At 39.0% G+C, this 27,760-nt stretch overlaps 1 long non-coding RNA gene across 1 annotated transcript; it reads right to left on the bottom strand.

Annotated features, from left to right (window-relative positions):
• Positions 1 to 26,007, bottom strand: LOC122322150 (uncharacterized). The gene is made up of 3 exons (XR_006246432.2): positions 25,296 to 26,007; positions 875 to 1,512; positions 1 to 781 (listed from the first exon to the last, which is right to left on the bottom strand). It is a non-coding gene; the product is annotated as an uncharacterized lncRNA (long non-coding RNA).
• Positions 26,008 to 27,760: the final 1,753 nt, after the last annotated feature.

The following is a 27,760-nucleotide window of genomic DNA, read 5'->3' as shown; positions in this document are numbered from 1 at the left end:
TCACTGCGTTGCACACTTTTGACCAAAATTATAATACCCTCTGCAAGGGTATAAAAACAGCCCCGTCTACTGCGGCTGCTATGTTGAGAATTTAAGCGACACAATCACGGATTTTTAGTCACATCAAGTTTTATAATTGTTGGTTTTTTAAAAAAATTTTATTTTTATTTAATTTTATCAGTTATATATTTAGTTTATGGAACCATCGTGCACTGCTCCACGCTCTCGGGTCACCTAGATCCAGTCACTATTGTGGATCACGACACCCTCGGCATCAACGATGCCAACTTTACGGTGACCGACGACCAAGGCCGGGAACAAAAAAGTTCCGGAACCTACTTGTTAACGTACTCTGACAAGGTAGCGCTCAACGGAACCTGGTTCGTAAATCAGCTGGGAAGCGCAATAAAGAAACCGGCCGTATCGGCTCACCACAACCGGTTCAACCTACCGTTTCTCCATGAGCATAGCCTAAGTATCCTACGACACATTGGGGCCCTCAGGGAAAGACTGTCATCCGGATCCCGTCCCAATATTTGCCTCATTCGACTGGTCACCTTTTCACTATGCTCAATCCTGTGGATTGGCCACTATCACCTGGAAGCCAATCGCCACATGAATCGAGGTCTGACAACGAAGTAGAACGAGTGGGTCGCCGGTACGACGACTATTTAAAGCAGTGCACTTCCACTTTTGTTTTTGTACTCCGTCCACAAATGAAATTTATATTAATGCGCATGTATCCTGTCTATTTTATCTTCAATGGAGGTTGTCCTGGATCCTAGATTTACACGAATTAGATATTAAAACAGAAGAAAAAAAGAAAATAAATAATAGATTCAAAATGTAAGCCACAGCTGCAGCGTCTACTCACCTTGTACCTGAAAATCGTTCATGAAGAGTACTAACAAAATTTTTCGATGATGATGACCATATTTTATGTCTAAATGTCCTGCTCCTTGTTTTTTTCCTCCTTCGCGTCATTTCTGTTTTTATTTTTTTCTGCATATTGCATATTTTTAAATTATTCTCTGTTTACATGTATAAGAGCGTTGCCACCTAGCCATATTCGAAGATACCACAGGTGTCGTGACTGTAGCCCTGGAAATATCGACTATGTATGAAATACCAGATACCAAAGATGTTGTGACTGCAGCCTTGAAACTATCGACTTTGTCCGAAATACCAGATCCCAAGGATGTCATTAATCCAGCCGTGGCAATATCGACGAACGTGAAGAAGTTATCGGCCCAGTGATTCTCTACTCCTTGGGGCCCATGTGTTGAATACCCGCTTTTCCCGCTAAGTCCCGCCATGTTCGAAGAGTTCCCGGTTTCGAATTTGCCCCATGGGTAATGTTCCAGAAACTCCCCCTCCATAAATTAATAGCTCTAGAAAAGTCAATGCCGGCGGTTAAGAAATTTTTTAAGTACATACCCATAGCCATCATTTCCTGTTTGCGTAAAACTTGAACCCCAGCATGCTGCAGTCAGAGCTGTCCTTGACCCAAGTCTCAGATAGGATTGCAATATCGACGTCGTTGTTTATTAAATGCATGTTGAGAAGGTGTTAATTATTTGCGTTATTTATGCTTTGGATATTTTATTGTAGTATGTGTTTGTTGTTTTTGTGTAGATTGGTTATTTAGGGATTGTATTTGTGACACGACCGTCCCTGCGTTTTTTTAATTAATAAAATCCCTCAAGTCTATGATAAAGGGTATAATGTTGGTTCTAGAGTCGGGGTCGTAATGGCAGTTTTTTCCTTAGGACAGTTTTTTCCCCGTATCTTGTGCCAGTCTATAGCCTGAGATTGAAGGTGGTGCATATGACGAATGATTGTTTCTATTTGTCTTCGTGTGGGAGTTTAGGGAACCGGGAAGAAAGCACGATCTTCGAGCATGGCTTTCTGAATAGCGAGGGGAGTTTTTCTTTTATTTCCCGTACAGACAGGTTTTCTAAAATTTTAATTTTTCGAATTTCGTAGGCTTTTGTCCTGGCCGGACTAACATTCCTTGCTTGTTGCAATGTGGTTATTACCGCAGTTGGCGCATTATCTTTTGCTTCAATGCTCCTCCTTGGGATGCTTTCCCCTACATCGGAAACATTTCTTCTCACCATTACAATGGTGGCTTGTATACCCGTGCTAAGAGAAGCCCCAATAACTTAGGTGTTACTCCAATGAGTTCCGTTTTGAAACTGTTTTTATTTTTTACTACTCTCTATAAAAAAAATACATGAAAATCTTAAGTCCTTTTAAAACGCACTGCATTCTGACATGCTATGCGACCCTTTCTTAAGTGCGACAAGCGCACCACTTATGTATTCGCTTAGGCTGCAGGGGACTGGTTTTAAACCATGCTGTTAATCTCGTATTTCCTTCGGTCCGGTCCCTTGAAACTCTATCTTTGCAATTTTTGTCGTATTCAATGCTTGAACATTCTGAAAAGGGCCACAAAAAATGTGTATGTTTGGTCATTGAGATTTTTCAATGCCCTAAATAAAAAAGGCAAATTCTGTTTCATTTTAAACGTTATAAATATGTTTATTTCTGCATGCAAATGAAATGAATAAACATTACACTAAACATTACATTTAAATTATGTAAAAATTAACAATAAACGCCGTGCTGCTGCCAGACCCGACAGTGTAAGTTTAATGTTTTTTGGATGGAATTTTTTTTAATAAATTTGATTTAAATTTAAATTTTTCCATCGATTACAATTTTTAACGGACTGTATATGTATATGTATATGTGCATTTTTGTTTTTCTATTAAATTTATCAATTTCATTTCTTCAATATTAGAAAATTTGCTATAATTATAATTCTTTGATAAATAAAACTGTAGTGGACTGTTTGTTGAGACAAACGCCTTAGTGACAACTACTTAACAAAGGGGAGGTTCCAGAGTACATACACATGAGTACACATGGGTAATCATCGTTTTTTTAGGGAATAAGTTCGTTCGTTCTTTTTTTTTTTCGTTGGTTCTGACCTAGTTTTCTAGGTTCTGACTAAGCAAAGGCGCTTCTGTGAAAATTTATATAGTCGCGGATAAATGTTTTTGCGTTGCTCCCACCAAACTGTAGGATCCTCCGTATTCTTCCTCTAAGTATTTATCCACTTCACGATGTGCTGCCGTTAAATTATTTGTTGGACGACTCGTTGGGGTAAAACTGCTGTCAAAATCATACCAAATACTTCTTTCGCTTGTTTCGACGCCTTTTAAAGTTGATTCTGTAGAAGTTAGCAGTCCAGTTTCACTTTCGCCCATTTGAATAAGTGATACCTTCTGCTTTAGTTAAGAAACTGCACTTAGGTATTCATCAGACGACTTGAAATAGCGTCCTTTGAATCTAGGGTCCAAGATTGTGCTCTCAGCATATATATGGTTTTTTTCTAGCGCTGAGAATCTTTAGGTCAGCTCTTTTTGCAGTCTATATACTACAGGAATCAAGTTTTCGTTTTTAACATCCAAATTAGACATTTTTGGAGAAGGTTAACTAAAACGATATCTTTTGAAAGAGTAACGTTCGTTTCGCCAGAAATTTCATTTGTTATCTCATAAAATGGACGAAGTATGGGCAAAACCTTTTAAATTACTTTCCATTGTGTCTGAGACAAAATCATTCTGGGCGTAAAATTAAAACTGCAACTATTACAGCTTCTTTAGCTTTACTAGCCTTTCCAGCATTTGATATGTGGAGTTCCAACGCGTTGACACATCCTGTTTTAACTTTAGCTCTGGTAGATTCCTTTGAGCTTGTGTTGCCTTAAGGATGTAGTCTCATGTGTGAGGTTGAAAAAATTGATTTTTTTTTTTCACATATTTCGATAGTATTGTTTATTAAGAGTGTACTGTTAAAGTTTCAAATAAAAATATCAAATAATGACAGAGATACAGCCCATAATCGAGAGCGCGCCTACACCGAAAAGTATGAGTTTCTCGGTAGCGTCTAAACTTTAAACGCGTTTTTCTCGGAACTAAATTTTTGTGTGCGGCGCAGGTGATTCACAAAATTCTATGGTACCGATCTAGCTGAAATTTGGATATGTTGTTCTAAAAAGTAACACCTCTGTCCCGTACTAGAATCATTTATTTTTAATGAATAGTTTTTTTTTTATCATTAATTTAAGATAAATTTTTTACATATTAAAAAAATTTTTTTTTTGTGAGTTCGCCATTTTGTTGTTTATTAATGAAAATATTTCATTCTAGTACGGGACAGAGCCATAAGCTTACAAAACAACAATCTATTCTAATTTTTTGTTTCGGATGACTCTAGCAGTCGAAATCACCTGCGCCAGGGACCTACCTTTTTTTTTTATATGCATACTTTGGCATGCTATAAATTGTATTAAACTACACAAGAATAAATGAAACAAAATATTTTCAAATAGTTTATGATGCCTTTAAAAACATATGTGAAAATTGGAACGATCGCAATATTTTTTATTACAAAAAAATTTTTTTTGAAATAACCTCTAAAAAGAAGGCCGGAACATGAGACTACGTCCTTAAGTTTTTTTAACCCAATTGAGCTGCGGTTAAAAAACTCCACGATCGCCTTTGATTTGGTATGCACGTCTTCTATTTCGGTTAGTCCTTTCTGAAAAATCAAATTTTCAGCATTGTCTGATGCAATAGCAGCTATTTTATTTTGAATTTGCCATTGGGAAGCAATTTTCTTGATGTATTCAGATAAATTGTTTGCTGTGTGATGCTGATCAAAAGCCTCGCAAGAAATCATATGCGGGGCTATGCTGACAGACTTGTTGTCGATAAAGTACACAGTTACTGCTAGGTAGCTTTCGTTTGTCCGGGATGTCCAACCATCTGTCTTCAAAAATACTTCAAGTCTCAGATAGGATTGCAATATCGACGTCGTTGTTTATTAAATGCATGTTGAGAAGGTGTTAATTATTTGCGTTATTTATGCTTTGGATATTTTATTGTAGTATGTGTTTGTTGTTTTTGTGTAGATTGGTTATTTAGGGATTGTATTTGTGACACGACCGTCCCTGCGTTTTTTTAATTAATAAAATCCCTCAAGTCTATGATAAAGGGTATAATGTTGGTTCTAGAGTCGGGGTCGTAATGGCAGTTTTTTCCTTAGGACAGTTTTTTCCCCGTATCTTGTGCCAGTCTATAGCCTGAGATTGAAGGTGGTGCATATGACGAATGATTGTTTCTATTTGTCTTCGTGTGGGAGTTTAGGGAACCGGGAAGAAAGCACGATCTTCGAGCATGGCTTTCTGAATAGCGAGGGGAGTTTTTCTTTTATTTCCCGTACAGACAGGTTTTCTAAAATTTTAATTTTTCGAATTTCGTAGGCTTTTGTCCTGGCCGGACTAACATTCCTTGCTTGTTGCAATGTGGTTATTACCGCAGTTGGCGCATTATCTTTTGCTTCAATGCTCCTCCTTGGGATGCTTTCCCCTACATCGGAAACATTTCTTCTCACCATTACAATGGTGGCTTGTATACCCGTGCTAAGAGAAGCCCCAATAACTTAGGTGTTACTCCAATGAGTTCCGTTTTGAAACTGTTTTTATTTTTTACTACTCTCTATAAAAAAAATACATGAAAATCTTAAGTCCTTTTAAAACGCACTGCATTCTGACATGCTATGCGACCCTTTCTTAAGTGCGACAAGCGCACCACTTATGTATTCGCTTAGGCTGCAGGGGACTGGTTTTAAACCATGCTGTTAATCTCGTATTTCCTTCGGTCCGGTCCCTTGAAACTCTATCTTTGCAATTTTTGTCGTATTCAATGCTTGAACATTCTGAAAAGGGCCACAAAAAATGTGTATGTTTGGTCATTGAGATTTTTCAATGCCCTAAATAAAAAAGGCAAATTCTGTTTCATTTTAAACGTTATAAATATGTTTATTTCTGCATGCAAATGAAATGAATAAACATTACACTAAACATTACATTTAAATTATGTAAAAATTAACAATAAACGCCGTGCTGCTGCCAGACCCGACAGTGTAAGTTTAATGTTTTTTGGATGGAATTTTTTTTAATAAATTTGATTTAAATTTAAATTTTTCCATCGATTACAATTTTTAACGGACTGTATATGTATATGTATATGTGCATTTTTGTTTTTCTATTAAATTTATCAATTTCATTTCTTCAATATTAGAAAATTTGCTATAATTATAATTCTTTGATAAATAAAACTGTAGTGGACTGTTTGTTGAGACAAACGCCTTAGTGACAACTACTTAACAAAGGGGAGGTTCCAGAGTACATACACATGAGTACACATGGGTAATCATCGTTTTTTTAGGGAATAAGTTCGTTCGTTCTTTTTTTTTTTCGTTGGTTCTGACCTAGTTTTCTAGGTTCTGACTAAGCAAAGGCGCTTCTGTGAAAATTTATATAGTCGCGGATAAATGTTTTTGCGTTGCTCCCACCAAACTGTAGGATCCTCCGTATTCTTCCTCTAAGTATTTATCCACTTCACGATGTGCTGCCGTTAAATTATTTGTTGGACGACTCGTTGGGGTAAAACTGCTGTCAAAATCATACCAAATACTTCTTTCGCTTGTTTCGACGCCTTTTAAAGTTGATTCTGTAGAAGTTAGCAGTCCAGTTTCACTTTCGCCCATTTGAATAAGTGATACCTTCTGCTTTAGTTAAGAAACTGCACTTAGGTATTCATCAGACGACTTGAAATAGCGTCCTTTGAATCTAGGGTCCAAGATTGTGCTCTCAGCATATATATGGTTTTTTTCTAGCGCTGAGAATCTTTAGGTCAGCTCTTTTTGCAGTCTATATACTACAGGAATCAAGTTTTCGTTTTTAACATCCAAATTAGACATTTTTGGAGAAGGTTAACTAAAACGATATCTTTTGAAAGAGTAACGTTCGTTTCGCCAGAAATTTCATTTGTTATCTCATAAAATGGACGAAGTATGGGCAAAACCTTTTAAATTACTTTCCATTGTGTCTGAGACAAAATCATTCTGGGCGTAAAATTAAAACTGCAACTATTACAGCTTCTTTAGCTTTACTAGCCTTTCCAGCATTTGATATGTGGAGTTCCAACGCGTTGACACATCCTGTTTTAACTTTAGCTCTGGTAGATTCCTTTGAGCTTGTGTTGCCTTAAGGATGTAGTCTCATGTGTGAGGTTGAAAAAATTGATTTTTTTTTTTCACATATTTCGATAGTATTGTTTATTAAGAGTGTACTGTTAAAGTTTCAAATAAAAATATCAAATAATGACAGAGATACAGCCCATAATCGAGAGCGCGCCTACACCGAAAAGTATGAGTTTCTCGGTAGCGTCTAAACTTTAAACGCGTTTTTCTCGGAACTAAATTTTTGTGTGCGGCGCAGGTGATTCACAAAATTCTATGGTACCGATCTAGCTGAAATTTGGATATGTTGTTCTAAAAAGTAACACCTCTGTCCCGTACTAGAATCATTTATTTTTAATGAATAGTTTTTTTTTTATCATTAATTTAAGATAAATTTTTTACATATTAAAAAAATTTTTTTTTTGTGAGTTCGCCATTTTGTTGTTTATTAATGAAAATATTTCATTCTAGTACGGGACAGAGCCATAAGCTTACAAAACAACAATCTATTCTAATTTTTTGTTTCGGATGACTCTAGCAGTCGAAATCACCTGCGCCAGGGACCTACCTTTTTTTTTTATATGCATACTTTGGCATGCTATAAATTGTATTAAACTACACAAGAATAAATGAAACAAAATATTTTCAAATAGTTTATGATGCCTTTAAAAACATATGTGAAAATTGGAACGATCGCAATATTTTTTATTACAAAAAAATTTTTTTTGAAATAACCTCTAAAAAGAAGGCCGGAACATGAGACTACGTCCTTAAGTTTTTTTAACCCAATTGAGCTGCGGTTAAAAAACTCCACGATCGCCTTTGATTTGGTATGCACGTCTTCTATTTCGGTTAGTCCTTTCTGAAAAATCAAATTTTCAGCATTGTCTGATGCAATAGCAGCTATTTTATTTTGAATTTGCCATTGGGAAGCAATTTTCTTGATGTATTCAGATAAATTGTTTGCTGTGTGATGCTGATCAAAAGCCTCGCAAGAAATCATATGCGGGGCTATGCTGACAGACTTGTTGTCGATAAAGTACACAGTTACTGCTAGGTAGCTTTCGTTTGTCCGGGATGTCCAACCATCTGTCTTCAAAAATACTGCTGAGGCCACCGATAGCTTTTCTTTTATGTCACTCATCAACAAGATATGTATATTTGGCAGCAAAATATTTGAGAGCGTTTTTGGGGTCGGTATCCTGGGCAGTTTGATGCCAGCTCAATTAACTTTTTAAATGCCGGCTCGTCCACAATTCTTATAGAATGATGCCCTTTTGCAACCATTTCCACAAGCTGCCGATCTATTTGATCAGTTTTCAGGATGGTCGGTGGTCTTTGAAAAAATCCTACGGGTTTTTTGACCACCATGATAAATTTTTTGAGGAGGCTCGTCCGCAACGTCCATCAAGTTTTCGGCGTCTTCAGCACTTTGCCTTTCCACTTGCACCACGGCTGAAGAAAGCTTATCATTTAAGGGCCGTGAAAGGTTGTTTTGCGACCCACCATCAAAGCTTATGGTGGCTTTGCATCCCCCGGATTTAGGTTTAAAATTTTCCACACTTTCGAAGTTGAAAAAAGTTCCACACTTTTTTCAAATGTTACAGGGATGCATAATATGACCAGGGTGAACAAGAACAAGAACAAGAACAAGAACAAGAACAAGAACAAGAACAAGAACAAGAACAAGAACAAGAACAAGAACAAGAACAAGAACAAGAACAAGAACAAGAACAAGAACAAGAACAAGAACAAGAACAAGAACAAGAACAAGAACAAGAACAAGAACAAGAACAAGAACAAGAACAAGAACAAGAACAAGAACAAGAACAAGAACAAGAACAAGAACAAGAACAAGAACAAGAACAAGAACAAGAACAAGAACAAGAACAAGAACAAGAACAAGAACAAGAACAAGAACAAGAACAAGAACAAGAACAAGAACAAGAACAAGAACAAGAACAAGAACAAGAACACGAACAAGAACAAGAACAAGAACAAGAACAAGAACAAGAACAAGAACAAGAACAAGAACAAGAACAAGAACAAGAACAAGAACAAGAACAAGAACAAGAACAAGAACAAGAACAAGAACAAGAACAAGAACAAGAACAAGAACAAGAACAAGAACAAGAACAAGAACAAGAACAAGAACAAGAACAAGAACAAGAACAAGAACAAGAACAAGAACAAGAACAAGAACAAGAACAAGAACAAGAACAAGAACAAGAACAAGAACAAGAACAAGAACAAGAACAAGAACAAGAACAAGAACAAGAACAAGAACAAGAACAAGATGTATCCCCTTGGTTGGTAAACATATGAACACTGCAATATAGGCCTTGTATGTGTAATGTCCACGAAGGTAATGTAATGTAATGTCCATCTGGAGGCCTTCAAGTAAAAGGCGCCCGTGTAGTCGACGACAGTGGTCGTTCTGATCACGAGATCCGTAAAATTTGCGTTTTTGGGTGAGGGATTGTCGTCAACTGACCAACATGTGCTATGACTTTAGTTGGTTGTCTTCATTCTTCGTGATGTTGGTCACGGAGATGAGAGTGAGTGTTCTTAGGCCACCGATTTTCATCCTTCCGTAGCCAATCGGGACCGAACCACCAGATGTCATGCCTGGCCAGCTGGTAGTCCAAACGTGTCCAAACTTCCAACGTGTCGGTTTTTTTTTAATCCAATATAGTACAATGGATGCATCAGCCCAGAAATTAACGCACATGGGAATTCTGGTGGATGAAAGTTGGGCAGCCTACACTGCTCCAGAGAGTTCGATTCGAAGAATTGTTAGTGTCTTAGTGAGCGCGACTCGACTCCGTACTGTCAATAGGGCCGTGCCCACTCTCCCAAATTGATATTGTATTCGGAGGTAAACACAGGCTGCGTACTTGCAAGGAGCCATCACAAAAGGCGTGTAGTTCATGTGACCATCGACCATCGAGGCCTACATCGAGGCCTAATTTTAACTTTTCAATGTTTTGTAAATGATGTCGGAATTCTTCACACTGGGCTTGAAGAATTGTGGGTAACGGGCCGTTCCGGTCCGATGGTTGTTGTCGGATGTCTCTGGTCGCCACTGCCAGATGTCCTTCAGAATACTCTTGGCAGCAGTAGTGACAGGAACTATAAAACCTAAGGGATCGTAGAGGCGAGCGACTACTGAAAGAAAGTAACGGTTAGTAAAGGAAGCCGGAATGTCAAATCGAACCTTAAAGCGATAGAAGTCCTCGTGAGGGCTCCAATACAGTCTCAAAGTTTTAATAGTCTCCTGAAAAATTAGTTCTACATTTCTTTATTGACCAGCACATGGTTCAGGAATTCCGGGTACAACCTGTGGATGATTTGATGCCCATTTCCTGAGTTCCATTCCTGCCGATTTTAGTGAAGCGATAAGTCGATCTCGTATTTCCAATGCTCCATGAATAGTATGGTGACCAGTTTGTACGACGTCGACATATACTTCATATAATAAAACTGATGTTGATAATGGGTAGCGATGTTGTTCGTCGTGAGCGAGTTGACGGGGCAGGCGTATGTCTGTATACGGTGCTGATGCAGTAACAAAAGTGACTGTATTTAGGCTGTACTCTGCTATTTCGTTTTGATCATTCCTCCATAAGATGCGTTGAAATTGAGCATCATCCCGGTGCATGTCGAATGTATGTTGGATATTTGCTGCAAGCACGTAACGATGTAGCCTCCACTTCAGGATGACTCCTAAATCATTTTGTAGCGGTGGGCCGATGCACAATGTTGACCTCTTGGAGTGATCATTTGATGTCGAGCTTCTGCGGTAGTGACTTCGCAAAGTTGCTTAAGGTCAAAATATTCCTTTATGGTGAAGTGATATTGTTGTTTAAGTATGTCGTTTCTGTTTAGCCGACGTTCTTGGAGGTGGAATCTATTGAGTGCGATTTGTTGAGACTTTTCGATGACTTGTTCCTTGTCAAATTCAGTTTTTTACGGAAGCCGGACCAGGTATTTTCCATTGTGTTGTCTGGTGCAAGTACGCTGGAAATGATCTTCACACCATTGTTCTTTTACTGTTAACGTCCATTCAGAGCTAATTTCGAGATCGAAGAAACCGTTTACCAGTGCTACCAGTGCTATTATGTTATTATTATTAGTCCTTTCTGAACAGTCAAATTTTCAGCATTGTCTGATGCAATAGCAGCTATTTTATTTTGAATTTGCCATTGGGAAGCAATTTTCTTGATGTATTCACATAAATTGTTTGCTGTGTGATGCTGATCAAAAGCCTCGCAAGAAATCATATGCGGGGCTATGCTGACAGACTTGTTGTCGATAAAGTACACAGTTAGGCTGGAGGCTGCAGTTTTTCTGGTGTTGTTATTATGTTATTATGTTATTATTATTAGTCCTTTCTGAACAGTCAAATTTTCAGCATTGTCTGATGCAATAGCAGCTATTTTATTTTGAATTTGCCATTGGGAAGCAATTTTCTTGATGTATTCACATAAATTGTTTGCTGTGTGATGCTGATCAAAAGCCTCGCAAGAAATCATATGCGGGGCTATGCTGACAGACTTGTTGTCGATAAAGTACACAGTTACTGCTAGGTAGCTTTCGTTTGTCCGGGATGTCCAACCATCTGTCTTCAAAAATACTGCTGAGGCCACCGATAGCTTTTCTTTTATGTCACTCATCAACAAGATATGTATATTTGGCAGCAAAGTATTTGAGAGCGTTTTTGGGGTCGGTATCCTGGGCAGTTTAATGCCAGCTCAATTAACTTTTTAAATGCCGGCTCTTCCACAATTCTCAGAGAATGATGCCCTTTTGCAACCATTTCCACAAGCTGCCGATCTATTTGATCAGTTTTCAGGATGGTCGGTGGTCTTTGAAAAAATCCTACGGGTTTTTTGACCACCATGATAAATTTTTTGAGGAGGCTCGTCCGCAACGTCCATCAAGTTTTCGGCGTCTTCAGCACTTTGCCTTTCCACTTGCACCACGGCTGAAGAAAGCTTATCATTTAAGGGCCGTGAAAGGTTGTTTTGCGACCCACCATCAAAGCTTATGGTGGCTTTGCATCCCCCGGATTTAGGTTTAAAATTTTCCACACTTTCGAAGTTGAAAAAAGTTCCACACTTTTTTCAAATGTTACAGGGATGCATAATATGACCAGGGTGAACAAGAACAAGAACAAGAACAAGAACAAGAACAAGAACAAGAACAAGAACAAGAACAAGAACAAGAACAAGAACAAGAACAAGAACAAGAACAAGAACAAGAACAAGAACAAGAACAAGAACAAGAACAAGAACAAGAACAAGAACAAGAACAAGAACAAGAACAAGAACAAGAACAAGAACAAGAATAAGAACAAGAACAAGAACAAGAACAAGAACAAGAACAAGAACAAGAACAAGAACAAGAACAAGAACAAGAACAAGAACAAGAACAAGAACAAGAACAAGAACAAGAACAAGAACAAGAACAAGAACAAGAACAAGAACAAGAACAAGAACAAGAACAAGAACAAGAACAAGAACAAGAACAAGAACAAGAACAAGAACAAGAACAAGAACAAGAACAAGAACAAGAACAAGAACAAGAACAAGAACAAGAACAAGAACAAGAACAAGAACAAGAACAAGAACAAGAACAAGAACAAGAACAAGAACAAGAACAAGAAACAAGAACAAGAACAAGAACAAGAACAAGAACAAGAACAAGAACAAGAACAAGAACAAGAACAAGAACAAGAACAAGAACAAGAACAAGAACAAGAACAAGAACAAGAACAAGAACAAGAACAAGAACAAGAACAAGAACAAGAACAAGAACAAGAACAAGAACAAGAACAAGAACAAGAACAAGAACAAGAACAAGAACAAGAACAAGAACAAGAACAAGAACAAGAACAAGAACAAGAACAAGAACAAGAACAAGAACAAGAACAAGAACAAGAACAAGAACAAGAACAAGAACAAGAACAAGAACAAGAACAAGAACAAGAACAAGAACAAGAACAAGAACAAGAACAAGAACAAGAACAAGAACAAGAACAAGAACAAGAACAAGAACAAGAACAAGATGTATCCCCTTGGTTGGTAAACATATGAACACTGCAATATAGGCCTTGTATGTGTAATGTCCACGAAGGTAATGCAATGTAATGTCCATCTGGAGGCCTTCAAGTAAAAGGCGCCCGTGTAGTCGACGACAGTGGCTTTAAAGGTGCATTTCTGATCACGAGATCCGTAAAATTTGCGTTTTTGGGTGAGGGATTGTCGTCAACTGACCAACATGTGCTATGACTTTGGTTGGTTGTCTTCATTCTTCGTGATGTTGGTCACGGAGATGAGAGTAAGTGTTCTTAGGCCACCGATTTTCATCCTTCCGTAGCCAATCGGGACCGAACCACCAGATGTCATGCCTGGCCAGCTGGTAGTCCAAACGTGTCCAAACTTCCAACGTGTCGGTTTTTTTTTAATCCAATATAGTACAATGGATGCATCAGCCCAGAAATTAACGCACATGGGAATTCTGGTGGATGAAAGTTGGGCAGCCTACACTGCACCAGAGAGTTCTATTCGAGGAATTGTTAGTGTCTTAGTGAGCGCGACTCGACTCCGTCCTGTCAATAGGGCCGTGCCCACTCTCCCAAATTGATATTGTATTCGGAGGTAAACACAGGCTGCGTACTTGCAAGGAGCCATCACAAAAGGCGTGTAGTTCATGTGACCATCGACCATCGTAGCCTACATCGAGGCCTAATTTCAACTTTTCAATGTTTTGTAAATGATCCGTTCCGGTCCGATGGTTGTTGTCGGATGTCTCTGGTCGCCACTGCCAGATGTCCTTCAGAATACTTTTGGCAGCAGTAGTGACAGGAACTATAAAACCTAAGGGATCGTAGAGGCGAGCGACTACTGAAAGAAAGTAACGGTTAGTAAAGGAAGCCGGAATGTCAAATCGAACCTTAAAGCGATAGATGTCCTCGTGAGGGCTCCAATACAGTCTCAAAGTTTTAATAGTCTCCTGAAAAATTAGTTCTACATTTCTTTATTGACCAGCACATGGTTCAGGAATTCCGGGTACAACCTGTGGATGATTTGATGCCCATTTCCTGAGTTCCATTCCTGCCGATTTTAGTGAAGCGATAAGTCGATCTCGTATTTCCAATGCTCCATGAATAGTATGGTGACCAGTTTGTACGACGTCGACATATACTTCATATAATAAAACTGATGTTGATAATGGGTAGCGATGTTGTTCGTCGTGAGCGAGTTGACGGGGCAGGCGTATGTCTGTATACGGTGCTGATGCAGTAACAAAAGTGACTGTATGTAGGCTGTACTCGGCTATTTTGTTTTGATCATTCCTCCATAAGATGCGTTGAAATTGAGCATCATCCCGGTTCATGTCGAATGTATGTTGGATATTTGCTGCAAGCACGTAACGATGTAGCCTCCACTTCAGGATGACTCCTAAATCATTTTGTAGCGGTGGGCCGATGCACAATGTTGACCTCTTGGAGTGATCATTTGATGTCGAGCTTCTGCGGTAGTGACTTCGCAAAGTTGCTTAAGGTCAAAATATGCCTTTATGGTGAAGTGATATTGTTGTTTAAGTATGTCGTTTCTGTTTAGCCGACGTTCTTGGAGGTGGAATCTATTGAGTGCGATTTGTTGAGACTTTTCGATGACTTGTTCCTTGTCAAATTCAGTTTTTTACGGAAGCCGGACCAGGTATTTTCCATTGTGTTGTCTGGTGCAAGTACGCTGGAAATGATCTTCACACCATTGTTCTTTTACTGTTAACGTCCATTCAGAGCTAATTTCGAGATCGGAGAAACCGTTTACCAGTGCTACCAGATGAGTCTGATGGCATCGAATGATTACCACCTTTGTATTTGATTCATTGCTATGGCCAAACACGATCCAACCTAATTGAGTGCAATAGTTGAGCAATAGGTTGATTTGGAGCTCCTTTCCGTAAATCTGGCAGTAACAAATATGGTATTAGATCTACTCCAAAGCGTCTATGCGGCCTGGCCTGGTTAAAGTAACTGAGAAACTGAGTGGCACGTTCTGTGATTATCGTGCCCTCAGAGGCATGATCGATCAAGGCTGCAGTTTTTCTGGTGTTGTTATTATGTTATTATGTTATTATTGTTAGTCCTTTCTGAACAGTCAAATTTTCAGCATTGTCTGATGCAATAGCAGCTATTTTATTTTGAATTTGCCATTGGGAAGCAATTTTCTTGATGTATTCACATAAATTGTTTGCTGTGTGATGCTGATCAAAAGCCTCGCAAGAAATCATATGCGGGGCTATGCTGACAGACTTGTTGTCGATAAAGTACACAGTTACTGCTAGGTAGCTTTCGTTTGTCCGGGATGTCCAACCATCTGTCTTCAAAAATACTGCTGAGGCCACCGATAGCTTTTCTTTTATGTCACTCATCAACAAGATATGTATATTTGGCAGCAAAGTATTTGAGAGCGTTTTTGGGGTCGGTATCCTGGGCAGTTTAATGCCAGCTCAATTAACTTTTTAAATGCCGGCTCTTCCACAATTCTCAGAGAATGATGCCCTTTTGCAACCATTTCCACAAGCTGCCGATCTATTTGATCAGTTTTCAGGATGGTCGGTGGTCTTTGAAAAAATCCTACGGGTTTTTTGACCACCATGATAAATTTTTTGAGGAGGCTCTTCAGCACTTTGCCTTTCCACTTGCACCACGGCTGATGAAAGCTTATCATTTAAGGGCCGTGAAAGGTTGTTTTGCGACCCACCATCAAAGCTTATGGTGGCTTTGCATCCCCCGGATTTGGGTTTAAAATTTTCCACACTTTCGAAGTTGAAAAAAGTTCCACACTTTTTTCAAATGTTTTCTTTTATGTTTTTTTCTATGTTTTCTTTTTAGAGACATTACAATGCATTGTCCACTCAAAAGTTTACAGTTACAGTTTAAAATTTATAGTTACAGGGATGCATAATATGACCAGGGTGAACAAGAACAAGAACAAGAACAAGAACAAGAACAAGAACAAGAACAAGAACAAGAACAAGAACAAGAACAAGAACAAGAACAAGAACAAGAACAAGAACAAGAACAAGAACAAGAACAAGAACAAGAACAAGAACAAGAACAAGAACAAGAACAAGAACAAGAACAAGAACAAGAACAAGAACACGAACAAGAACAAGAACAAGAACAAGAACAAGAACAAGAACAAGAACAAGAACAAGAACAAGAACAAGAACAAGAACAAGAACAAGAACAAGAACAAGAACAAGAACAAGAACAAGAACAAGAACAAGAACAAGAACAAGAACAAGAACAAGAACAAGAACAGGAACAAGAACAAGAGCAAGAAAAAGAACAAGAACACAAACAAGAACAAGAACAAGAACAAGAACAAGAACAAGAACAAGAACAAGAACAAGAACAAGAACAAGAACAAGAACAAGAACAAGAACAAGAACAAGAACAAGAACAAGAACAAGAACAAGAACAAGAACAAGAACAAGAACAAGAACAACAACAAGAACAAGAACAAGAACAAGAACAAGAACAAGAACAAGAACAAGAACAAGAACAAGAACAAGAACAAGAACAAGAACAAGAACAAGAACAAGAACAAGAACAAGAACAAGAACAAGAACAAGAACAAGAACAAGAACAAGAACAAGAACAAGAACAAGAACAAGAACAAGAACAAGAACAAGAACAAGAACAAGAACAAGAACAAGAACAAGAACAAGAACAAGAACAAGAACAAGAACAAGAACAAGAACAAGAGCAAGAACAAGAACAAGAACAAGAACAAGAACAAGAACAAGAACAAGAACAAGAACAAGAACAAGAACAAGAACAAGAACAAGAACAAGAACAAGAACAAGAACAAGAACAAGAACAAGAACAAGAACAAGAACAAGAACAAGAACAAGAACAAGAACAAGAACAAGAACAAGAACAAGAACAAGAACAAGAACAAGAACAAGAACAAGAACAAGAACAAGAACAAGAACAAGAACAAGAACAAGAACAAGAACAAGAACAAGAACAAGAACAAGAACAAGAACAAGAACAAGAACAAGAACGAGAACAAGAACGAACAAGAACAAGAACCAGAACCAGAACAAGAACAAGATGTATCGCCTTGGTTGGTAAACATATGAACACTGCAATATAGGCCTTGTATGTGTAATGTCCACGAAGGTAATGTAATGTAATGTCCATCTGGAGGCCTTCAAGTAAAAAGGCGCCCGTGTAGTCGACGACAGTGGCTTTAAAGGTGCATTTCTGATCACGAGATCCGTAAAATTTGCGTTTTTGGGGAGGGATTGTCGTCAACTGACCAACATGTGCTATGACTTTGGTTGGTTGTCTTCATTCTTCGTGATGTTGGTCACGGAGATGAGAGTAAGTGTTCTTAGGCCACCGATTTTCATCCTTCCGTAGCCAATCGGGACCGAACCACCAGATGTCATGCCTGGCCAGCTGGTAGTCCAAAATCTTGCTAATTCGGTTTGCGACGACTTCCAACGTGTCGGTTTTTTTTTAATCCAATATAGTACAATGGATGCATCAGCCCAGAAATTAACGCACATGGGAATTCTGGTGGATGAAAGTTGGGCAGCCTACACTGCACCAGAGAGTTCGATTCGAGGAATTGTTAGTGTCTTAGTGAGCGCGACTCGACTCCGTCCTGTCAATAGGGCCGTGCCCACTCTCCCAAATTGATATTGTATTCGGAGGTAAACACAGGCTGCGTACTTGCAAGGAGCCATCACAAAAGGCGTGTAGTTCATGTGACCATCGACCATCGTAGCCTACATCGAGGCCTAATTTCAACTTTTCAATGTTTTGTAAATGATCCGTTCCGGTCCGATGGTTGTTGTCGGATGTCTCTGGTCGCCACTGCCAGATGTCCTTCAGAATACTTTTGGCAGCAGTAGTGACAGGAACTATAAAACCTAAGGGATCGTAGAGGCGAGCGACTACTGAAAGAAAGTAACGGTTAGTAAAGGAAGCCGGAATGTCAAATCGAACCTTAAAGCGATAGATGTCCTCGTGAGGGCTCCAATACAGTCTCAAAGTTTTAATAGTCTCCTGAAAAATTAGTTCTACATTTCTTTATTGACCAGCACATGGTTCAGGAATTCCGGGTACAACCTGTGGATGATTTGATGCCCATTTCCTGAGTTCCATTCCTGCCGATTTTAGTGAAGCGATAAGTCGATCTCGTATTTCCAATGCTCCATGAATAGTATGGTGACCAGTTTGTACGACGTCGACATATACTTCATTTAATAAAACTGATGTTGATAATGGGTAGCGATGTTGTTCGTCGTGAGCGAGTTGACGGGGCAGGCGTATGTCTGTATACGGTGCTGATGCAGTAACAAAAGTGACTGTATTTAGGCTGTACTCGGCTATTTCGTTTTAATCATTCCTCCATAAGATGCGTTGAAATTGAGCATCATCCCGGTGCATGTCGAATGTATGTTGGATATTTGCTGCATGCACGTAACGATGTAGCCTCCACTTCAGGATGACTCCTCCTAAATCATTTTGTAGCGGTGGGCCGATGCACAATATGTCGTTAAGGGATTTTCCGTTCGAAGTGGTACATGATGCATCGTAAACCACCCGAACTTTGGTCGTTGTACTGTTCTCCTTTACAATGATGACATGATGAGAAATACTGTTGACCTCTTGGAGTGATCATTTGATGTCGAGCTTCTGCGGTAGTGACTTCGCAAAGTTGCTTAAGGTCAAAATATTCCTTTATGGTGAAGTGATATTGTTGTTTAAGTATGTCGTTTCTGTTTAGCCGACGTTCTTGGAGGTGGAATCTATTGAGTGCGATTTGTTGAGACTTTTCGATGACTTGTTCCTTGTCAAATTCAGTTTTTTACGGAAGCCGGACCAGGTATTTTCCATTGTGTTGTCTGGTGCAAGTACGCTGGAAATGATCTTCACACCATTGTTCTTTTACTGTTAACGTCCATTCAGAGCTAATTTCGAGATCGAAGAAACCGTTTACCAGTGCTACCAGATGAGTCTGATGGCATCGAATGATTACCACATTTGTACTTGATTCATTGCTATGGCCAAACACGATCCAACCTAATTGAGTGCAATAGTTGAGCAATAGGTTGATTTGGAGATCCTTTCCGTAAATCTGGCAGTAACAAATATGGTTTTAGATCTACTCCAAATAAAGCGTCTATGCGGCCTGGCCTGGTTAAAGTAACTGAGAAACTGAGTGGCACGTTCTGTGATTATCGTGCCCTCAGAGGCATGATCGATCAAGGCTGCAGTTTTTCTGGTGTTGTTATTATGTTATTATAGATCGAGTTGACTGCGTGGCAGTGGTCATCAGTACTGTAGGGGAAGGTTGAATCGTTACATTAGAGTTACAGATTGCATCGGAGCCTTCCATTGCTGTGTTCTGAGTAATCGGTGGTGTGCTGACATACGTCGTGGGGAAGTGAAGCAGGGTATGGTAACGATGTCCGCGTTGTAAAAAAATTGTGTGGCTGTCGCACTGCGGTCCTTGGCAGTGCTTGCTTGAGAAAATAGAACCGCTGAGTATTTGGCAGCGACTGGTTCTGGAGAATAAGATGCGTAAACAGATCATGGAAAGTTGGGTACTAGCAACATTGGAAGTTGGACTGGTGCACCAGGGCAGAGTATTTTTGGAACAGGCGTCGCTTGTTGCTCGGTGCACGCTGGACTCCGTGGACAGAAGCTGTGATAAATTCCTCTTCGAACTGGTTCGCTAATTCATAGATGAAGTAAGAGTGTGTGGGGTAGCCAGCGCTTACGAACTCTTGATGATTCTTGTGAATGGCTGGCTTAATAAGTTATTTTGGAAAGGCACAGTTGGAAGTTGGGCTTGGTTTTCCGAGACGTGCTGTCCTTCTTGAAGTTTACTTGGAGTTGGTTGAGCTGGTTGTGAAGATCTCTCTGGAGCGCAAAAAAGGTGTCGGAAATTCTCAACAATTTTCTCCTCCGTGAACTTTGTGACTAGCTAATGACTAGCTAAAAAACGACATTCAAACGCTCAACCTTAAAAATGAATTGAGTGAGATAAAATGCTGAGACGAAAATAAATGAATGGGTGAGTGCGACTGTGTAGGTCTCACTCGCACAACATTCGGAGGATGAAAGCCAAATTGTATAAATTAGAGTTACAGATTGCATTCTAGATATAGAATACAACTGCATCTAGATATGTACGATACAACTTTGCATTTTTTCCTGTACGCTGATATAAAAATAACTTTTAGACGCTGATATAAAAATAATTGAAAAGTGAATATTTTATATATTTAAGAATGTAAAAATATTTTCAATTATTACTTTTTTTTTTTTAGTTTAGTAATTATAAATTTATTATTTTTATACCCTTGCAGAGGGTATTATAATTTTGTCCAAAAGTGTGCAACGCAGTGAAGGAGGCATCTCCGAACCTATAAAGTATATATATTCTTGATCAGGATCACCTCCTAAGTTGATATGAGCATGTCCGTCTGTCCGTCTGTCTGCCTGTTTCTACGCGAACTTTTTTTTTTTTTTTTTTTTTTTCGCGGTCTTTCAGAATTTGGAAATGGCTTGTGCATCAAAAAGAGCATCAGCTAGCATTCCTGTATTCATCATAAAGCTTAGAGGCCCAGACGACCGAGGGGCGCTCAAGAAACGATTTGTTAGAGTATATTAAGTTATTTGTTAATTATTAAGCTAAGAGGAGTTAGTAAGGAAATTTAAAATTCTATATTTTAAATTAGAGGGACAGGAAAGAGATGTAATAGAGTAGAGACCATTGTAGTTCGAACATAGTACCCTAAAAGGATCATGCAGTGCATATGTCGAACTACAACGGCTAAGGAACAGAGGACTAAAGTTTCGAGTCCTTCTATTAGGAATGTTGAAAGTTAAGCGTGTTAGTAAATGCTGGCTATCTACATCCCCGTTGATAAGGTTATGCAGAAAAACTACACCGAGCATTGTCCTACGATTTGTTAAGCTAGGTAAGTTAATAAGTAAAAGTCTGCTACTGTAGGATGGAAGCTGAAGATTTGCATCCCAGTATAGACCTCTAAGTGCAAATATTAAAAAGTTCTTTTGTACGGATTCTATGCGGTCCTTATGTACTCCATATTGGGGACTCCAGACACATGAACCGTACTCTAGTATCGGACGGACCAAAGAAATGAATAAAGTTTTGGTTATATAGGGGTCATTAAATTCTTTTGACCACCTTTTGATAAAACCAAGGACTCCTTTAGCCTTATTAACCATTAAGGAAATATGGTCGGCAAATTTAAGTTTTATGTCTAATAGGATGCCGAGATCATTAACCTGGGTTAATTTTTCTAAGGCAATCCCATTAATGGAATACGTAGCTTGCAGAGGGCAAGAACGATAAAAAGACATATGCTTGCATTTTGATCCATTAAGTATTAGATCATTAGCCAAACACCATTTTTGAAAGTTATCAAGGTCAGACTGAAGACTGCATTGGGCAGAGATGGATTTATACTGAAGACAAAGCTTTACATCATCTGCATACATAAGAACTAGAGAGTTCGTTAAAGCAGGGGGCAAGTCGTTTATAAAAAGCGTAAATAATAACGGACCAAGATGACTTCCTTGAGGGACGCCGGATGTAGCACGGACCAGACGGGACTGTATGTTTTTAAATAAGACTCTTTGTGTCCACGTTAAGAGGTCTTTAGGAAAACCCAGCATATTCAGTTTACTCAACAAAAGTGAGTGATTAACTGAATCAAATGCTTTGCTGAAGTCTGTGTAAATTACATCGGTTTGATATCCCTTACAAAAGCCGTCTATGACAAAGGATGTCAACTCCAATAAGTTTGTGTTGGTGGAGCGACGCTTAATAAAGCCATGCTGACAAGGAGTGATGATCGAAGAGCAAAGGTGTTGCAAATGAGGGGTAATTAATTTTTCAAATAACTTTGGAATTGCCGACAACTTAGAGATGCCTCTGTAGTTGGCAGCCTCGGACTTTTTCCCCTTTTTATGTAGGGGAATTATAAATGATTCCTTCCACTTAAGGGGAAAAATCGAGGTTTCCAAAGATAAGTTGAAAAGTCTTAGAAGAGGTTTGCACAGAGCCCTGGCGCAGTATTTTAGCACACAGCCTGGTACTCCGTCGGGGCCTGGCGAATAAATGGGTTTTACCCTTAAAAGACCAGATAATAAGTTGTTCTCAGAAAAAGACGGACTGAAAATAAGATTTGCTGCTTGAATGTTATATGCATAAGGCTGATCAGTTAATTTAGGAGGAGAATAAGTTGTTTGAAAAAATTCTGCGAATAGATCGGCAATGGCCTGATCCGAAGTCGCAGAGGAATTTTCAAACATAAGCAGAGGTGAAAAAGATACGTGTTTACGCTTAGTGTTTACAAAATTATAAAACTGCTTTGGATCCTGAGTAAATTGAATCCGGCAGCGGTCAATATAATTCCTATAACATTCAGCGTTATGCACGGTAAAATTCGACCGAGCTAGTAGGTATCTTGAGAAATCAACACTACTGCAGGTTTTTTTATATTTAAGTAAAAGCTTATTTTTTTTATTTTTTAGGTTAGTGAGGGACCTTGTATTCCAAGGAGGATTTGTTGAAGCGGACGGATGTTTCCAAGGCACACATGAGTCAAAAAATGTATTTAAAGTAAAATAAAATTTTTCTAAAGTGACATTAAGATCAGTGCATGCCAGAATATCAGACCAGTCAAATGTATCGATAAGGCTATTAAGTTTTTGAAAATCAGCTTTACGGAAACAGCGAATCTTATTTACCACGCTCGGAGACATCTGATCGATACCAGGAGTGGTTTCGATTGAGACCTCCAGCGTGGGGTGATATGGATCCTCTGGGGCTGAAAGGGGAAAAGCTCTGGAGAGAGCGGTACCATCCGGATCAGATACAAAACATAAGTCTAAGAGCCGACCTAGCGAATTTCTAACATGATTGATCTGACCTAGGGACATGTCAAACATGCCCGCGGTGAAGTCATGGTAAGTTATAAGTGACAAAGATGGTGAGTTATCGACGTTGGACCACTTTAATTCTGGCATATTAAAGTCGCCCACCGCTACGAGTTGGTCACGATCCGTCATAAGATTAGAGACGTATCGAATAGCGGACAAATGCTGCCAATATGTGGGCGGTTCAGACATAGGAGGTATATATGAACATGTAATGTATAAAGCTTTCACGGACATAGTGATTTTAACGCAAATAAATTCTATGTCACCAAACTCTTGGGATTTCACCTCTTCAGAAGCAAAAGTAGAGTCTACCGAAATGAGGACTCCACCTCCTCTTCGCTGAGATCGATCCCGTCTAAAAGTGGTGTACTTACTTGGAAAAACTTCGGAGCTAAAGATCTCCGGATTTAACCAAGTTTCTGTAAATGCTATTATATGGGATGCAAAGAAAGAACTATCAGAATATAGCTTGGGGAGTTTGCTATGTAGCCCCCTAGTATTCTGATAGGTAAGAGTTAGTGAGGAAATTAGTTTTTTGGGTTAGCGGCCAAAGAAGAGGTGGAGGGTTGGTCAGTGGTTCCGATATTGGGAAGTCTCACTCCCACTGGTTTATTAACTTTTTTTTTAACGGAACTAGCCTGATGTTCTTGGACGAAAAGATTCTCTGGCCAAAAACTGGGAGAACAAATCGTCTTGAACATCAGCGCGGGCACACGAATCTTGAAAGAAGACGTGCGCCTTGTATAATTGTATTTAAATTTTTGTATGTCCTCCACCTTTATATCGGCTTTAGTTTTGGCTTTGATATAAGTCGAGATATCAATCTCTGAAGTATCAGTGGCAAGCCGAGAAACAAATATATGTTTCGATGGAGGAATCACCTGTAAGGGTTTTGGTGTCGCAGGTACAAGAACTGCAGCATCAGTCGGTGCCGGTGGTCCGGACTGTGGAATACCCTTTTGGGTGACCCTAATGGGGGTTTCGTTCCCTAGGACCTGTGGCATCACTTGAAGGGATGCCATGGCGGACATATCGGACAATTGCTCATTATCCCTGAGAAATTCTGACGAATTTTTCTCAGTTAAGGCCCTTGAGGTGGCCAGAGTTATAAGCGGCTGCATTAATGTCGGCTGAGCAGGCTGAGGCGGATCAGAAACAGCGGATTTCTTACGCTTAGGGGACTCTGAAGCTGAAGGCCACTAAATTGAGTGTCAAGCGCACAGAGCTGGTCATTGATTTTACGAAAACCAGTGATCAGCTCTTTAAATCCATTTTTGGTCTGTCTCATGAACGACCTCATTTCGCCTTACGGGACCTCTTGCCTGAGCGATATAACAAGGAGCCCCAGCGGCTCAAGTGGATGCCTCAACCTAACCTAACCTAATTTATTATTATTATTTATTTTTCTAGCAACATTTTGTAAAATTATTTAATTTAAGAAAACCAAAGAGTATGTTAAAAACCATTTGAGACAAACGGCCACATTCCTCATTCTAAAACAGTGGTGGGCAAACTCTCATTTTACATAGCACGCGTGTATAGGGTAGGAAATTCTGCCGCAGCGCTGCCGGCACACTGACAGTGTGAGCACTCTAAATTTTTTTAAGAAGCTCTCTCATTTAGACTCATTTGACAGCCCAAACTTCAAAATCAAAATGTTTCCACTGAGAAAAATTTTGTTCAGGAATTGGGTTGGAAAAAGTTTTCTTCATGGAGAATATAGATAGGGAAGCGTAGTTTTTAATTTGTTTAAGAAATGTTGCTAGCAAAGATTTTTTTTAATTTAAAATACTCAATTTTAGTGCCCATTCCAACTTTTGAATTAACGAAAAATGAAATAAAAAAATACGTTTTTTTCGCTCAGTGAACTCGCTGCTCTCATTGTTTTTCTCTGCTACGCACACACTCAAATTTTAAACATGTGTTAGTTTTGCCCCCCACTGTTCTAAAAGCACACTTTTTACTTCCCACCCCAACTCACTCGGTTTCCAAGCTCATACTCTCTCACTCCCACTCACTCAATTCGTTGTGTCTTTTCCACTTATACATTCTATTCCATTCGAATGTATTCTATAGCTGAGGAAATAGGAATATATTCCTGCGGACCTCTAATACATACCAAGTATGGGCTCACATGCTTTTTTGTATATTTGTGTTAATCTTTTTTTGTTTCACTTACCCCATTATTATCGTCATTTTTTTTTATTAGTCAATTTTTTTTCGTTTTCGGTTTTTTTTCCCCGTTAGACGTTTTATGGTGGCGTGCCTTCTTGGCGCGCAGGTTTTGTGCTCCCTATTTTGCTTGTGGTTTGTTGCAATTTTTCCTTTTTTCCATTGTTGATGGTGGAGTCGTCCTTCCAGTAGTGGGGTGTGGCTCCTTTCCTTTTGGTAGCTTTCCTACTAAGTTTTTATTCCTTTTTTTACCCTTTCTTTGCTCGTTCAAAGTGTCCGCTGCTGAAGGCATTAGAGATGGGAATATGTGAAATAACAGATACCTGGTAATATCGACAGACGAGATCGAGCTATCGGCACAGCAATTCCCTACAGTGGTCAGCACCCCAATAAATTGATATGATTTTAACGCATTAGTGTTAGTTCAGAATAGCAGAAAGTAGGCTGTGAGCATGACGTTTCACACATTTACACTGTGTGTGTGTGGCAGAGCTCGGGCACAGAAATTTCCTATGCTCTCGGGATAGGGCCGTGCCGACCTCTGCTCTATTACCATGCAATACATTGCAATGGAGAGTTTCCGGTTCAAAATTTGCCCTATGAGTTTTGCTCCAGGAACTCTCCCACCATAAATTAATAGCATCATAAAAGCCAATAGCGGCGGTTGAGAACTTATAAAGCCAAAGCCATTAAATTGTTAAATTGTTTTAGTAATTTGTAATTGATTTTACTCTTTTTTTAAAGTACCTTGTTTTTCTATGTTCAATACGAATGCTAAAACAATTAATAAAAACATGTTCAAATTTGTGATATATTATAAACAAAATTAGTTTAAATAAAAAAAAAAATGTTGTATCAATGTTTTATTTATTAAGTGGAATTGTTACACACACACGGACACATTTTAACAAAGAAACACTTAAACATGTTCAGCAAAAATTATAGAAACCACATTTATAGTTAAAAATGTTTAATCACAATAAAATAACCATTTAAATAAAAAAATACGTCCACAAACTACTCAACGAACTGTGCTTTGTGACTTGATTTTTTAATAACATCAAGCATCGTCAAAGCCGAAAGCCTCTTGATCTTTTTGAAGTGGAGCTACGGCTCAGGTTAACTTCATCGATAAAATCCTAGTTATTACTAGGTCAGGAAACCAACGTGTGATTATTGAGCGACAGTTTCGGCGATTGGAACCGGCAATGTGCCACCGTTGCCAGGGTTATGGCCAAACTAAGAACTTCTGTTGCCGAGACTTGGTTTGACAAAAATGTGCAGGAAGACACTTATTAACGGTTTGTGCGCAGATCAGAGTTCCTAATCCCAAATGCGGCAATTGTGGACTTGGCCATTAAATCCAGCTTGAGACGACTAAATCCCAATCTTCACATCTGCTGAATTTACGGCTCTATCAGCCAAATCCAGATTTGCAGCTGGTACGAGGCCAATATGATGCCTTTTATCCCGCTTCTGATCCCAAACTGGATGAAGACTTGGCAAGGACTACTATAATTTGTTACTTTCAATTTGATTAATTGATTTGTTAACTGTTAACAATCTCCATGTTAACTCAATCAGCTAAACTAGCAGTTAATTTGCCTCTGAAACAGTGATCGCCACTCAACACATTTATATGATTTTAATTAGTATGTATTAGTAACAAATAGCAGAAAGTATTCTGTGAGCAAGACGCAATATGCACACGCCATAACGTTATGACCTCAACCTTTTGGCTGTTTCACACGCTTATACAGTTTGTGTGCTAGAGATCGGGCAGAGAAATTTCTTATGCCCCTGGAATAGGGCCCTGCTGACCACGGCTCTATATCGTGCCTCTTCATATTAAAATAATCGTTATTAAATTAAGTCTGTATTTGTATATATCCAGTCCTGGATTTATAAATAGGCCCCATGGGCCGCGGCCTAGGGACGGCAGCGTCCTGGAGGCGGACGATTTTAGAGGACGGTCACTCAACTTAAGAGAATAAAAGTCAAACACGTCCACTGATTTTCTAATGGTTTCTATACCCTTGCAGAGGATATTATAATTTTGGTCAAAAGTGTGCAACGCAGTGAAGGAGACATCTCCGACCCTATAAAGTATACATACATATATTCTTGATCAGGATCACCTCCTGAGTTGATATGAGAATGTCCGTCTGTCTGTCCGTCTGTCTGTTTCTACGCGAACTAGTCTCTCAGTTTTAAAGCTATCTTCTTGAAACTTTGCACACACCCTTCTTTCCTTTGCACGCAGTATATAAGTCGGAACGACCGGGATCGGCCGACTATATCCTATAGCTGCCATATAACTGATTGATGGGAAATGGTATAACTTTGGTGCTTTTAGAGTCAGAGAGTTTCACAAATTTCACACGAAAGCTATTTTTGACAAAACATTACGACATGCCAAATTTCATAAGGATCGGCCGACTATATCCTATAGCTGCCATTTAACTGAACGAT

The sequence above is a fragment of the Drosophila bipectinata genome, chromosome 4 (assembly GCF_030179905.1).
Source record: "Drosophila bipectinata strain 14024-0381.07 chromosome 4, DbipHiC1v2, whole genome shotgun sequence".
In the NCBI taxonomy this organism is placed as follows: domain Eukaryota; kingdom Metazoa; phylum Arthropoda; class Insecta; order Diptera; family Drosophilidae; genus Drosophila; species Drosophila bipectinata.
The sequence above is the reverse complement of the archived record's forward strand: the minus strand, read 5'-3'. Positions and strand labels throughout refer to the sequence as shown.